The sequence below is a fragment of the Ascaphus truei genome, chromosome 9 (genome assembly GCF_040206685.1).
Source record: "Ascaphus truei isolate aAscTru1 chromosome 9, aAscTru1.hap1, whole genome shotgun sequence".
In the NCBI taxonomy this organism is placed as follows: Eukaryota; Metazoa; Chordata; class Amphibia; order Anura; family Ascaphidae; genus Ascaphus; species Ascaphus truei.
Window position 1 is genome coordinate 21,581,382 of NC_134491.1, and position 12,588 is coordinate 21,593,969.

The window sequence follows — 12,588 nt, forward strand, 5'->3', positions numbered from 1 at the left end:
GAAGCCGGATCATCAGGTTCTTTATCTTTCTTGAGAATCAGCTTGATAATGGATGATCCAAAGCCGGATGGACACAGCTTTTTGGTTAATATGAGATTATATACTTTTACTAGGTATGGAGACATTTCTGAGACCCTATATTTACAATATTAGGCCGAATATCCATCCGGTCCCGGAGCCTTAAGTGTCTTAAGTTGCTTAAGTGCTCCTACGATCTCCTCCAAAACTATAGGGCAGTTAAATTGAGCCCTTGCTTCTTCAGAGATTCTTTGGAGATGCAAATCTCTCTAGAATTTGTTGCTTTTATCTCAATCAATGGTAGGCGTTGTCACGGAAGACCCGAACTTAACCCAAGGATCAAGGCACCAGACTGGACAAAGCAGTTCGACAAATAATTTTTATTCCAGCTGGAGCTACCACGCACAACACAAAAACACAATGAGAGCTATACTCACTAAAAATGGGGTATACGGGGGGAATCCTTGCTGGCTTGGTGCTGAGCTCCACATCAAAGGCTTACCCAGGGTTTGCTTCCACTCTCCGATAAGGTAGGAACCGTTCATACCTCTCTGGTTCCCCTTACATAGATTCCCCCCGCTACCATAGGAAATCATGGTAGATGGGGCTGGCGACCAATCACAGCACGGATGCTGCTCAGGAACCAATCAGGAGGCGAGGGCTCGTCTGTATTGGCCAATCAAGGCTGGAGGCAGGATAAGAGAGTGAAAGGGCAGTGGAGGGAAATACAAACGGGCCAATGAGAGCAGCGCCTATCAGAGGGACTCAGCAACGGCTTCCCCCGACCGTCAGGGAGGGAACCAACTGCTCCGCGTTTCGAGCCGCCCCCTCCCCCCACCCGACCTCCGCCGCTGGACACTCTCCCACTCCAGTCCCAGCAGCAGCCTTTTCTCCGGACATGCAGCAGCACAAATGGTTTCCCAGCCCCGCATGTCCAGAGACCTCGGCTCTGCTTTGTTGTTGCACAAAATACGTTTGTATGCAGTTACATCACACACAGGAATAAAGAGAACATTCTTACATAGGACGTAAGGGGCTGCCGGGCATGTAATCACCCGGTAACTCAGGGGTCTGGGGCCAGACGAGCCCCAGGGACGGACTGCAGGGGCCATGGACCTTGGGCCTCTTGCCGTCACCGGTGTCTTGTATAGCTTAGAGCAAAACGGGAGTAGTATTTCCGGTATCTTACTAGGAGAAGAATGGCTGCCGATATGAGGCATTTGGCCGCGAAGAAACAGTGGGGAAGATCATGTGGCCAGGCAGTCACTAGATACAATTGGTGCACTGCTAGAGAGAGGGCAGGGTTCCAAAAGGGGTGTGCCAGAGTCTCTTTCAGGAGAGGAAGGGGATGTGACTTCGTAAATGGTTTCTATAGAAACATAACATGCTTGTTACATCATAATACATGAAAAATGTCTTTCAGAGTGGTTTACAAAAAAATGCTACAAGTATTTGCCCATAGTACCGAACTGGTTTATTTAAAAAAAAAAAAAAAAAACACATGTAGGATATTGCTTGGTCTGCAGCTTTACTGTACAACTTTGTGTGAAGAAATATGATACCTAATTAGATTGTAAGCTCCTCGGAGCAGGGACTCCTCTTCCGAAATGTCACTTATGTCTGAAGCCCTTATTCCCATGACCTGTTATTTATATTATTTATTTATATGATTGTCACGTGTATTACTGCTGTGACGCGCTATGCACATTAATGGCGCTATATAAATAAAGACATACATACATACATACATAACAAAACACAAAGCAGCGCACAACGCTCATGGTGAAGTAAGAATGAACAATTTATATTAAAAAGTAATTCAAGGTTCTGCGTACATCAGATAAAGGTAAAACAGGCATGTAACTGTAACTATGACAGTTGTTACCACTCAGGTATCAGGACACAGGAGAAGGCTGCAGCAGATCACCCAATGTCAGGAATCTGCAGTCATATCAGGCTCTGCTTTCATCTGCTGGGCTCTTTAGAAGCGGAGGGTTCCCTTTAGGCTTCCACGTAATCCAGGTAGATAAGTCCCAAGCTCCGTTTAGGAGTAGCTGGTAGAGGGACAGTCTCACCGATCCGGGTCAGCTCTGCCTCCCACGCCAGCTTCACTTAACCAGCAAAGTGATAGAATACTAAGGGTACTAGTAGATCAATAAAAGTATAATTCCAACTAGTTTCGTAGCAACTATAAAGGCCACTTCATCAGGGAATCACTTATGTCTGAAGCACTTATTCCCATGACCTGTTATTTATATTATTTATTTATATGATTGTCACGTGTATTACTGCTGTGACGCGCTATGCACATTAATGGTGCTATATAAAGACATACATACATACATACATACATACATGATGAACTTTTATTATTTTTCAGTTCGGGAAGAGGGTCCCTCATCTAGGAAGGGCCACTATAATAATTAAGATGCCTGGGAATGCTACCTTCCCTTCAAGGAGGACATGCGTGACATTTTAAAGTAGAGGATCCCTAAATCAGGATTCCAGGGACCTGTCAACCACCCTACGCATACGCACCCCAGGTTGCCATTGCATGGACTTCTAGTGCAGTGTAAGGATGACAGGTAGATTGGAACCTCAATAGAAGTACACCCCTAGGGCTCAAGGTGTACGGGACATTTGATGAAGGAAGACCAGGAAAGGCTCCTTACCTTTGAGGAATTCAAGGAAAAGTGGGAGATACCTAGTTCACATGGTTATTCGTATGCACAGGTGACACATTATATCACTGGAGAACTATAAAGAGGGAAGTATTGTCAAATAATATATTTGATAATTTCGTTTGTCTTTCCAGAGAGGACAGATGCACTATATCCTATATATACCATTTAGTAAGAGACAAATCAGGAGAGGATTTCACAAAAGGTTTTTAAGGCCTGGAAAAAAAGATTTCAAGGAAATAACGGCGTTAGATGTAATATTTACTGGTTTAGATAGAACTACAAAACTTATCACATCAAAAACGTGGAGAGAGATGCAACTAAAACTGACACACGGGCATATTGTGCTTTTAACATAAGTTACAAGAATACAGACAAATCTTAATATATAAAATCGAAAGGTTGGTACTAGCTGCGGTGAATCCGATTGGTCCTCAGCCTCTGGCCAATCAGATTGGTGGCTCTATGACGTCACCCGGCTCTATGAGACGTCACCCAACTCTCTCTCTCTCTCTCTACCCCTCTCCCTCTCTCCCCCTCTCCCTCCCCCCACCGGCTCCCGGACGGAGGGGAAGCGCGGCGCGGCCCTCCTGCCCCAGCCGCCAACGCTCACTTCCCTCCCTCCCCGGCGGGGGGAAAGGCAGTGGGCAGGCAGCCTCCTGAAGGACCCCCTTCCTCCTGCAGCTGCCCCCGGTAAGATGGCGGCGCACAGCGGACAGAAGGGGGGTGGTATTCAGTCAGGAGAGAGGGGGGGGAGTTAGTCAGGAGAGAGGGGGGGAGAGAGGGAGTCAGGAGAGGGGGGGAGAGGGAGTCAGGGGAGAGGGGGGAGAGAGGGGGGAGAGAGAGAGTCAGGAGAGATGGGGGGAGAGAGGGAGTCAGGGGAGAGGGGGGGAGAGAGGGAGTCAGGAGAGAGGGGGGAGGGAGTCAGGAGAGAAGGGGGGGAAGCCTGAACAGCTGTGAAGAGGGGGGGAAGGGAGTTGAGGGAGGATGGGGGAGGCAGAACATTACATCACGGGCAACGCCGGGTATATCAGCTAGTCCAGGTATAGATGTCCAACGTGCCAACAACCTAAAGCAGACCTGAAACACTGTTTATGGGACTGCCCCCAGATTGCTAATCTTTGGGACCAAGTGCTGGATTATATAAAGCACAGTGTTAAAATAACTGCGGTTAAAGCAGCAGCTCAAGCAATATCCTCCATGTGTGTTTTGTTAATAAATCAGTTCTGTACTATGAGAAAATAGTTGTAGCATATTTTTGTTTTAAAGAAATTTGTAATGTTTGTAATGTAGGAAGCATTTCCAAAGTGACAGCCCCTTCCCCTTCTGACAGGCTCTGGCTCGTGAGCCCCGCCCTCTCTCTAGCAGTGCACCAATTGTAACTAGTAACTGCCCAGTCAATCATATTCCAGGACTACATTGCCCACAATGCTGTGCAAGAACTGAATTAAATAACCCAGAGCAAGCGATCGATTACAGGAGAACAGATTGATCTGCAGCTTAGCTAATCACTTGTCAGTGTGCACATTGTATTTATCCACATATTGAATGGGAAAAATATATATATTTTAAAAAACGGCAGCTTGAACTGCAGCTTTAAAGTACCAGTTTATTTTATATTTGGCAACTTTGATGAATGGAAGATCATGAATAACAAGGTGAGAATACCTAAGTTCGTAGAAATTACATTATTGGCGGCCAGAAAAAACATAATGTTACAACGGATAAAGGATATACCCCCTACCATGGACATGCTAAACCAATATTTAACACAATTATTCATGTTAGCTAAAATAGAAGCCGAAACCAATAAAGAGCTAAAAACGGAAACACTATTTAAAAAATGGGATCCCTGTATTGAAATGTTAGACAGGGACAGAGGTTGTGATTCAGGCGTTTGACCAAATGTCGTGTTATTATTATTATTATTATTTACTAAGAAGTCTGGTACGTGAGAGGCACAGAAGGTGATGATGAGGAGGGGGGGCGGGGGAGAATAAAACATCTAATGCCTGTTATCCTTAGATAAGATTAGGACCTATAGCAATGAAACATCAAAAGAAACTGTGGGTAAAGGGGAAGGACGTACAGAGGGAAATGCAAACCCATGATGCAATGCAGATAGGACTAACTCATCGATTTAAATCTTAATTTAGGTTTTTGTTTGTCATTGTCTAAAGTTAATGTAATTGTAATATATTATTTACTGGTTTAGCGTACAGCAGGGCCCTGGGCATGCGCAGGTTCTGTTGTAAGGGCCTGCCGCAAAGCAAAAATTGGCGGAAAACGGTATGCGATTTGCGGCGTGTGCGCATGCGCAAACTGGCAATTTCCCCCTTCTACGCATGCGCAACCTCTGTTCGGCGCGCGCAACCTTCGTTCTGCGCATGCGCACCCTCGGCAACCGCCCGTTTTGCACGTGCGCGACCTCTGACTTCCCCGTTCTGTGCATGCACAGACATGGCGGCCCCCTTCTCTGTACCGCTGTATCGCCGAAACGTGGGGCCCTACTGTACTGTTAAATGTAAAGGAATATTGCAATCACTGAAAACTGGTATTTTGTGGTCCTGTTGAAATGTAATATGTTTTGTTATGGAAAATGTAATAAACATTTTCACCGATAAAGAAAAGAATTACACCCCTACACCGAGTCTTGGATAATACCTGGAATGACTCCAGTTCACTGGAGCCAAATCTCAAGCTCCAGTGAACTGGAGTCACTCCAAATTCCCCTTAACCCGGGGCAAGGGAAGGTGACAAAGACATGAGTACCCCCCAGGGGGAACTCGCTGGGTTCCCAGGGAAGAAGAATGTATGAAAGCCGTCTTGTCAAATAAAGTAAACCTGTCTGACAAATAAAGTCCCCGACGCCCCTTCTTACATCAGCTTACAATACCAGCCCCGACGCCAGCACCCTGAGAATAAGGGATGAGAGTCTGAGCACTAACACCTACATCACCTCACTTAGTTGCAACCTTCCTTACTGGGAGCAGGGCACAGAGGGGTTACAGAGGCAAAAGTCCCCCAGCATCCAAAAGTCCCCCTGCATCACGTGTCACAAACACATCCTATTCTTTTCCATGGGATAACTCTTGTGCATCAACATATAGTTACATAGTTACATAGTTACATATAGTTACATAGTTACTTAGTAGTTGAGGTTGGAAAAAAGACATGTCCATCAAGTTCAACCTATGCTAAATTTAGACGACACATACTTATCCTATATTTGCATTTACAGTATATTGATCCAGTATATACAAATCTGGGACTATTTTTCCATCTATTTTGCCAGAATTTGATAAATAGCTATATTTTTTTCAGATTATTTCTAATATATCTGTCCTTTTTACATGGAAAAAGTTTGGAAATTATGTGAACCTCCTTACGCTTGGCGTGTTCTCAGAAACCATCCCAAAATTTGCATTTAAAACCGTCAATTATAGCACATGCAATTCTCACCGATCGGACAATCATTCGCCGCTATCAGTCTTATTATCACCAAAAGACATCACGTTAGTAAAAACCCACCAAAACTGCCACTAACTTCTTACCAGTTTTTAAAAAAAAGTATATAAAAATACATACTGTATTAATAAAAAAAATTAAATTAGTTTTAAACCTATTGTAAAGTTGTAGACCAAGCAATATCCTACCCGTGTTTAAAAAAAATCAGTTCTGTGCTATGAGAAAATAATTGTAGAATCTTTTTTAAAACAACTCTGAATTACATTTTTACTGTATTATAATGTAACAAGCATTGTTTCTATAGAAACCATTTACAAAGTCACACCCCCTTTCTCTTCTGAAACAGGCTCTAGCACACCCCTCTCTCTAGCAGTGCACCAATTGTATCTAGTGACTGCCGGGTCACATGATCTTCCCTACTAAACTTTGCATCTTTGGTCCTCTCCTACTGCACTGACAGCCATTTAGTGAACCCCCGAGCCAAATCTTCGGCGACCGATCACAGGAGAACGGATCGATCGGCAACGTAGCTAATTACTTTCATTGTGTGGGTTGTATTGAGACACATATTAAAGCTGCAGTTCAGTCTTTTTTATTTATTTATTTATTTACTTCAATAGTTTCATGTGTGCAATCTCTAATTACCTAAAGAACTGTATAGCTGCCGGTCAATTCGTTCTCCATGTATTGATAGGCGAAATTTGGTGACATCATTAGTGAAGGGATCTGTTTATATTCTGCTTCTGTCTCTCAGTGGAAGCTCATGAATATTCATGAGCACTCCTGCACTGACATGTGCTAGAGGGAGGGCAGGGCTGACAAAGGGGTGTGCCAGGGCTTGTGACAGGACATGAAGGGGCAGTGCCTTAGCACAGGGGGGCGCAAACTTTTTTCCCTGCGCCCCCCTGACGGCTGTCCCCTCGCTCCCGCGCCCCCCCCAACCCCAACTTTCCCGCGCTCCGGCGTAATGACGTCACGTTGCCATAGCAACGTGACGTCACATGGCCTTGCAGCGTCATTTTGACGCCGCGTTGCCATGGCGACGCCGGGAGGAAGCCGCCGGAGCCACGGGTAAGTATGGTTTACAGAGGCCCTGCAGCTCCCCCGGCACTTAATTTAAGTGCATTCGGGAAGCGCGCGGGGCCTCTGTAAACCCCGCGCCCCCCGTCGGCAGTCTCGCGCCCCCCCTGGGGGTCGCGCCCCACAGATTGCGCACCGCTGCCTTAGCAAATGGCTGTTAAAATAGAATACAAGAAAATTGGTCTTTCAAAGTTGTTTTTTTAAAAACAGAAAATGCTAAAAGTATTTTTTCTTACTACAGAACTGATTTATTAAAAAAAACCACACATGCAGGATATTGACTGAACTGCAGCTTTAAGGGGGAAATTAAAAAAAATAAACGGTAGCTTGGACTTCTGCTTTCACATACCAATAAAAGACAAAAATACCCAATGCTACATCCAATGTAACAAAATACATGTTAAATGCTTCAATGTTAATATTCTCATGAATAAGGGTCATTTAGTTAAACCCTTTGGCCAAAGTGTTATAAGCCTGAAGCACTAGTGTGCAGGGGTTAGTGGTCCCTCCTCCCAGGGTTTTAGCTCTCCCCTCTCCACTTTTTAAGTAGCAGCTTTTTCCATGTTCCGGTGCAGGACAGACTCTAGAGTGACGAAACGCGTTGGACGTCATCACGTAGCAGCGCAGCAACGCAGTGACGCGGGCACGTTTTGTGCGAAGCAACCAGGATCACTTGTTCCTTCACATCTGGGGATAGAGGCACCGTCTTCATATACACATCCGGGGCCGCTGCAAGGACTCAGATGCAGGAAGCCTCATCTCAAACGGAGGTCTGACACGTGGGAAGTGATTTTGTGCCACAGGAGGGAATTGATCTTTCAGCATCAGAACAACACCCGTTTAACCGGATCGCACGCTGGGGAGGTCTATTCCGTGCTTCAACAGATGTAACAGGTCTGTCACCAGCACACCCACATCACCATTGAGAAGGGACATTCTCTAGTGGGTGTTTACTGTTCCTTACTGGACTATCATCAGCCATATGGACTGTCATTGACATTCACCACTGTTGGCCTTTTTTCCCCATGATATCTTGCTTCCTTGCTCCACATCCCCTTCCATATGTCACTTGCTAATTGCTGCTATCTGCTTGTACTAGACATATTATTGCTTTTTAACCACGCCAGTTTACTACTAGTCCTTGTGACTACTCTGGTCATTTAATAAAATTTACACATTTATTTTTCAACCATACGGAACTGGCGCTTCTTTTTCTCCTGATATATATATATATATATATATATATATATGTGGTGAGTTCTGGGATTAGAGATTGCTGGGATGGTGTATTCACTTTAACATACCAATGTCTGAGTTTCATATTAAAGGCAAATACTAGAGGTGCCGATACATTTTGATGAGAAGGCCTGCAGCGCCACCTGGTGGTAAACCCGCCCACTGCTTTCGATTGTAACCTTCAGCAGGCAAAGGTACCCGGGTTCATTTATGGGGAGTTTGGTGGCACCGCTACACTACAGGTGTTGGGTTGCCAGTCAATCACCCTGTCCTTCAGTTAAAAGATCAGAAAAGTGTACCACAAGGAGTACCAAGCTTTTCACAAAGTTAAATAAACCTAGGATTGCGAGTCACGCTATGAAACTGGAGGGCGGACAAGAAATACTTGACTGAAAGAGTAGTGGATGCATGGAACAGCCTTACAGAAGATGTTGTAGGTGCAAATACAAGAAACACATTTAAAATGCTACTATTATACAAGGCCTATAAACGTGTCATTTATGTTTAATATCAATGTATGCAGGTACTGTGCTCTGATTTCCAGCTGCTTGCGTTGGCGGCCTATAGGACGAAGCAGAGGGATGAGGTATGGAGGTTCTAGGGCGCGGTTATATGGGGTAATAGGTGTTATAGGGAGTGGGGTATATGGAGCAATAGGAGGAGTTATAGGGAGCGGTTATATAGAGTAAGAGCAGTTATAAGGAGTGGGGTAAATTAGGTAATAGGAGTTATAGGGAGCGGTTATATGGGGCAAAAGGAGTTATAGGGAGCAGTTATATGGAGACAATAGGAGTTACAGGGAGCAGTTATATGGGGACAATAGGAGTTACAGGGAGCAGTTATATGGGGACAATAGGAGTTACAGGGAGCAGTTATATGGGGACAATAGGAGTTATAGGGAGCAGTTATATGGGGACAATAGGAGTTATAGGGAGCAGTTATATGGGGACAATAGGAGTTATAGGGAGCAGTTATATGGGGACAATAGGAGTTATAGGGAGCAGTTATATGGGGACAATAGGAGTTATAGGGAGCAGTTGGGGAAGTTACTCGACACGTATAATATCGAGGTGCATTATTTTGGATTTGCTGTACTTCATTTTATCTGTGCAGCAAACAAATCCTCCAGGCCCGACCCGTTTGCTTCAGATTCTAATGACAAATATATCCTGCTATAAAACAAATTCTTCACATACAACTCAGAGCTGAGGGACCAAGTGTAAAGAATTTACAGGAGACGGGCGTTTCTGCATCCTGATAAAGATCATTATTTTATACCTATTAACCCATTTAGGCTGCTGGGGGAGGGGGTGTTAACCCTAAACTAGCTGCAGCTGCTTATCATATCTCTGAAGGACTTTGGCAGGAGGTAAGATTTCAGCTCTAGATTTACTGCAAATTAAACAAGATCCTACAGACTGTATTTCCACTAACTGCACTGCAAGGGGGTTACTAGCTGCTTGGTTACTCATTGTATAACTCGTCTTCAAGGTCAGGTTTTCAGGATATCCCAGCTTCAGCACAGGTGGCTCAATCAGCGGCTCAGTCAAAGACTGAGCCACCTGTGCTGAAGCTGGGATATCCTGAAAACCTGACCTGTTGGTGGCCATCGAAGACTAGGCGTTTGCCACTCCTGGGATAGTGGATCTTCCCAAATTAAAATGCCAAGATCGTCGTGATAGATGTAGATTTGCGTGTGAAGAGAAAATATACAGCACTATTGCAACACGCACTTCCAAACATCGGTAGGAAGAAAAGCTCGTAACGAGATACGGTCAGCAAAGATGACACGGCGACCCTCCGCGCAGACGTCCAGTTCCTCCGGCCGCCTGTTCCCAACGACTGCTGTCCCTTCTGCTGGTATAATCTCTCCTTTCACCCGCTGTTAGGGAAAGTTATATATGTATATACAAACAGAGACAGCTTCGATTCTTGCAGATATCTTTATTCAAATTTACAGATTAGTTTCATCTTTTAGAATTTTGTACAAAGAAATAGATTTTTTTTTTTCTATCTTAAATACACCCCCTCCCCCCCCCCATGTAAGGGATATTCTCATGATCCGATTACTTGTTTGATATAAAAATAATATTTGGATTAATTGCACCAGTTAAGGGCTTGAAGCTGAATTGAAACCAGTTTAGACACTCGCACGCCCATCTAGCATCGTGCGAGTCACTGCGTGATCTAACGTCTTCAATGCTGCACACCGCACTTCAAAATGTGTGTATACGGCAAGACGCCCTGTCCCGTCTGGCATTGAAAAGGTTAAATGACAGAGGAAAAAAAGACAGTTTTCTAAACAGGCGGCCAGTAAATAAATGGACATTCGTTAGGATGTTAAATTAATTAGGCAGGTGTGATCTTTAAAATAATGTAAAGAATTGGAGCAAGCTGCTGCCTTCCTGTGGCTGATGGAATAACCTTTGCTTTGAGGAATCCGTGCACGCTTACATTCTTGGGACACGCCGCAGCTGTAAACTTTACAACTTGCCGGCACAGAGACACAACAGTTCGACATCTTCCCAGGGACGTCAGCGCATGTGCAAATATACCTGCTGAGACGGCACCTTCACAGATACTAAGGGGCTTTAGATCAGGTGAAGCTGCCGATTCTCGGCTGAAATTTCTCGTTGCTGTAATTAAATAAGCCGCCAGGAACTTGGCAGCCGATAACGACTGCTGGATTCACCCACTCTGTTTCCCATACTTTCTGCAATAGCCAGGATCCTAATTAAGCGCCGAGCAGTAAGGGGTTTCATAGAATAGCACCGTTTCATAAATACGAGCCCCGGTCTCTACAAACGGCTCCCCCGGCCCAACTTCTGTTATCAGTTCACATGTGGTGATTAAATTAACCACCCCTACATTTAAACTGATTGCCAGAGTTGGGTCGGAGGAGAGCGCGAGGCATCTGTAAGCACCGGCAGCCACGTGCCGACAGGAGATCACACCGTGAGGGTGGACAAGAGGCACCGAGCCCTGCAATTCTCCCAGCCGGCCCCGTCTACAACATCAACCGTTACTGCTACTAAAAGCAAACACAGAAGGGAAGAGGGTAACCACCATGCGGAGATCTTAGACTTAAACGTTTCTATTAAAGTACAGCAAATAAAAACACAGTGTGAGCACATTCATGTCTCAGACAGCTCTGCAGCCCTGCCTTCCCCATTGCCTCTTAGCATAGTGCTTCCACTGCAGCAAGGGATTGTGGGTAATGACATGCAAATGAGCATTCAGTGTCACCTTTGGATCTTATCCAGTTTAACATGGATCCCCATAAGCTTATGCCTGCCCCATTACACAGCTTTTCAGCACTGCCTGGGTTAAAGAACTGCAGAGCCGGTAACCCTACTCACAGACAGCCATTTCGACCTTTTGGGTCTCAGAGAGTGAGGCTGGTTATACTGGCTCTGCAACGTGAAGCTGGTAGTGGGTATAACCACAAACAAAGTAAGTTAGAGTAAAAAAAAAAAAAAAAAAAGAGACAAAAACCCTCAACTGTGCAGTGTACAGCACATAAACGTTCCACTTATGAGCACATACCTGTCTCACCTGCAACACTGCTCATTTGCATGTCATTACCCAGAATCCCTGGCTGCAGCAGAAGCACTGTATGCCAAAAGAACGGGAAGAGACAGGGTAGCAGACCAGTGAATCTGCACGCTTTTTTTTTTTTTTAATTTGCTGCACACTGAAGTTTTTGTAACTAATTTTGTATTACAGTAAACGTATTTATTTACTCCTAGGCCTCCTTAAACATCACAACCTTTATACACCAATTCTAAACTTCACGTTCTGTAGAAAACAAAAATGATAGAATTGCGCACGAAGTGGAATTCTCCTCGGCGGATCCATCATTTCTGCGGCTGCAGCTGGGGAAGTTCGCTTTTCTTGTACATTTCTGCTGGATGAAAATTTCCCCTTGCAGTTTTCTGGAAGAACTTGGGTGTCACTAACCCAGGGGCGGCCAACTCCAGTCCTCAAGAGCCACCAACAGGTCAGGTTTTCGGGATACCTCTGCTTCAGCACAGGTGACTTAATCAGTGGCTCAAAGACAGAGCCACTGATTGTGCCACCTGTGCTGAAACAGGGATACCCTGAC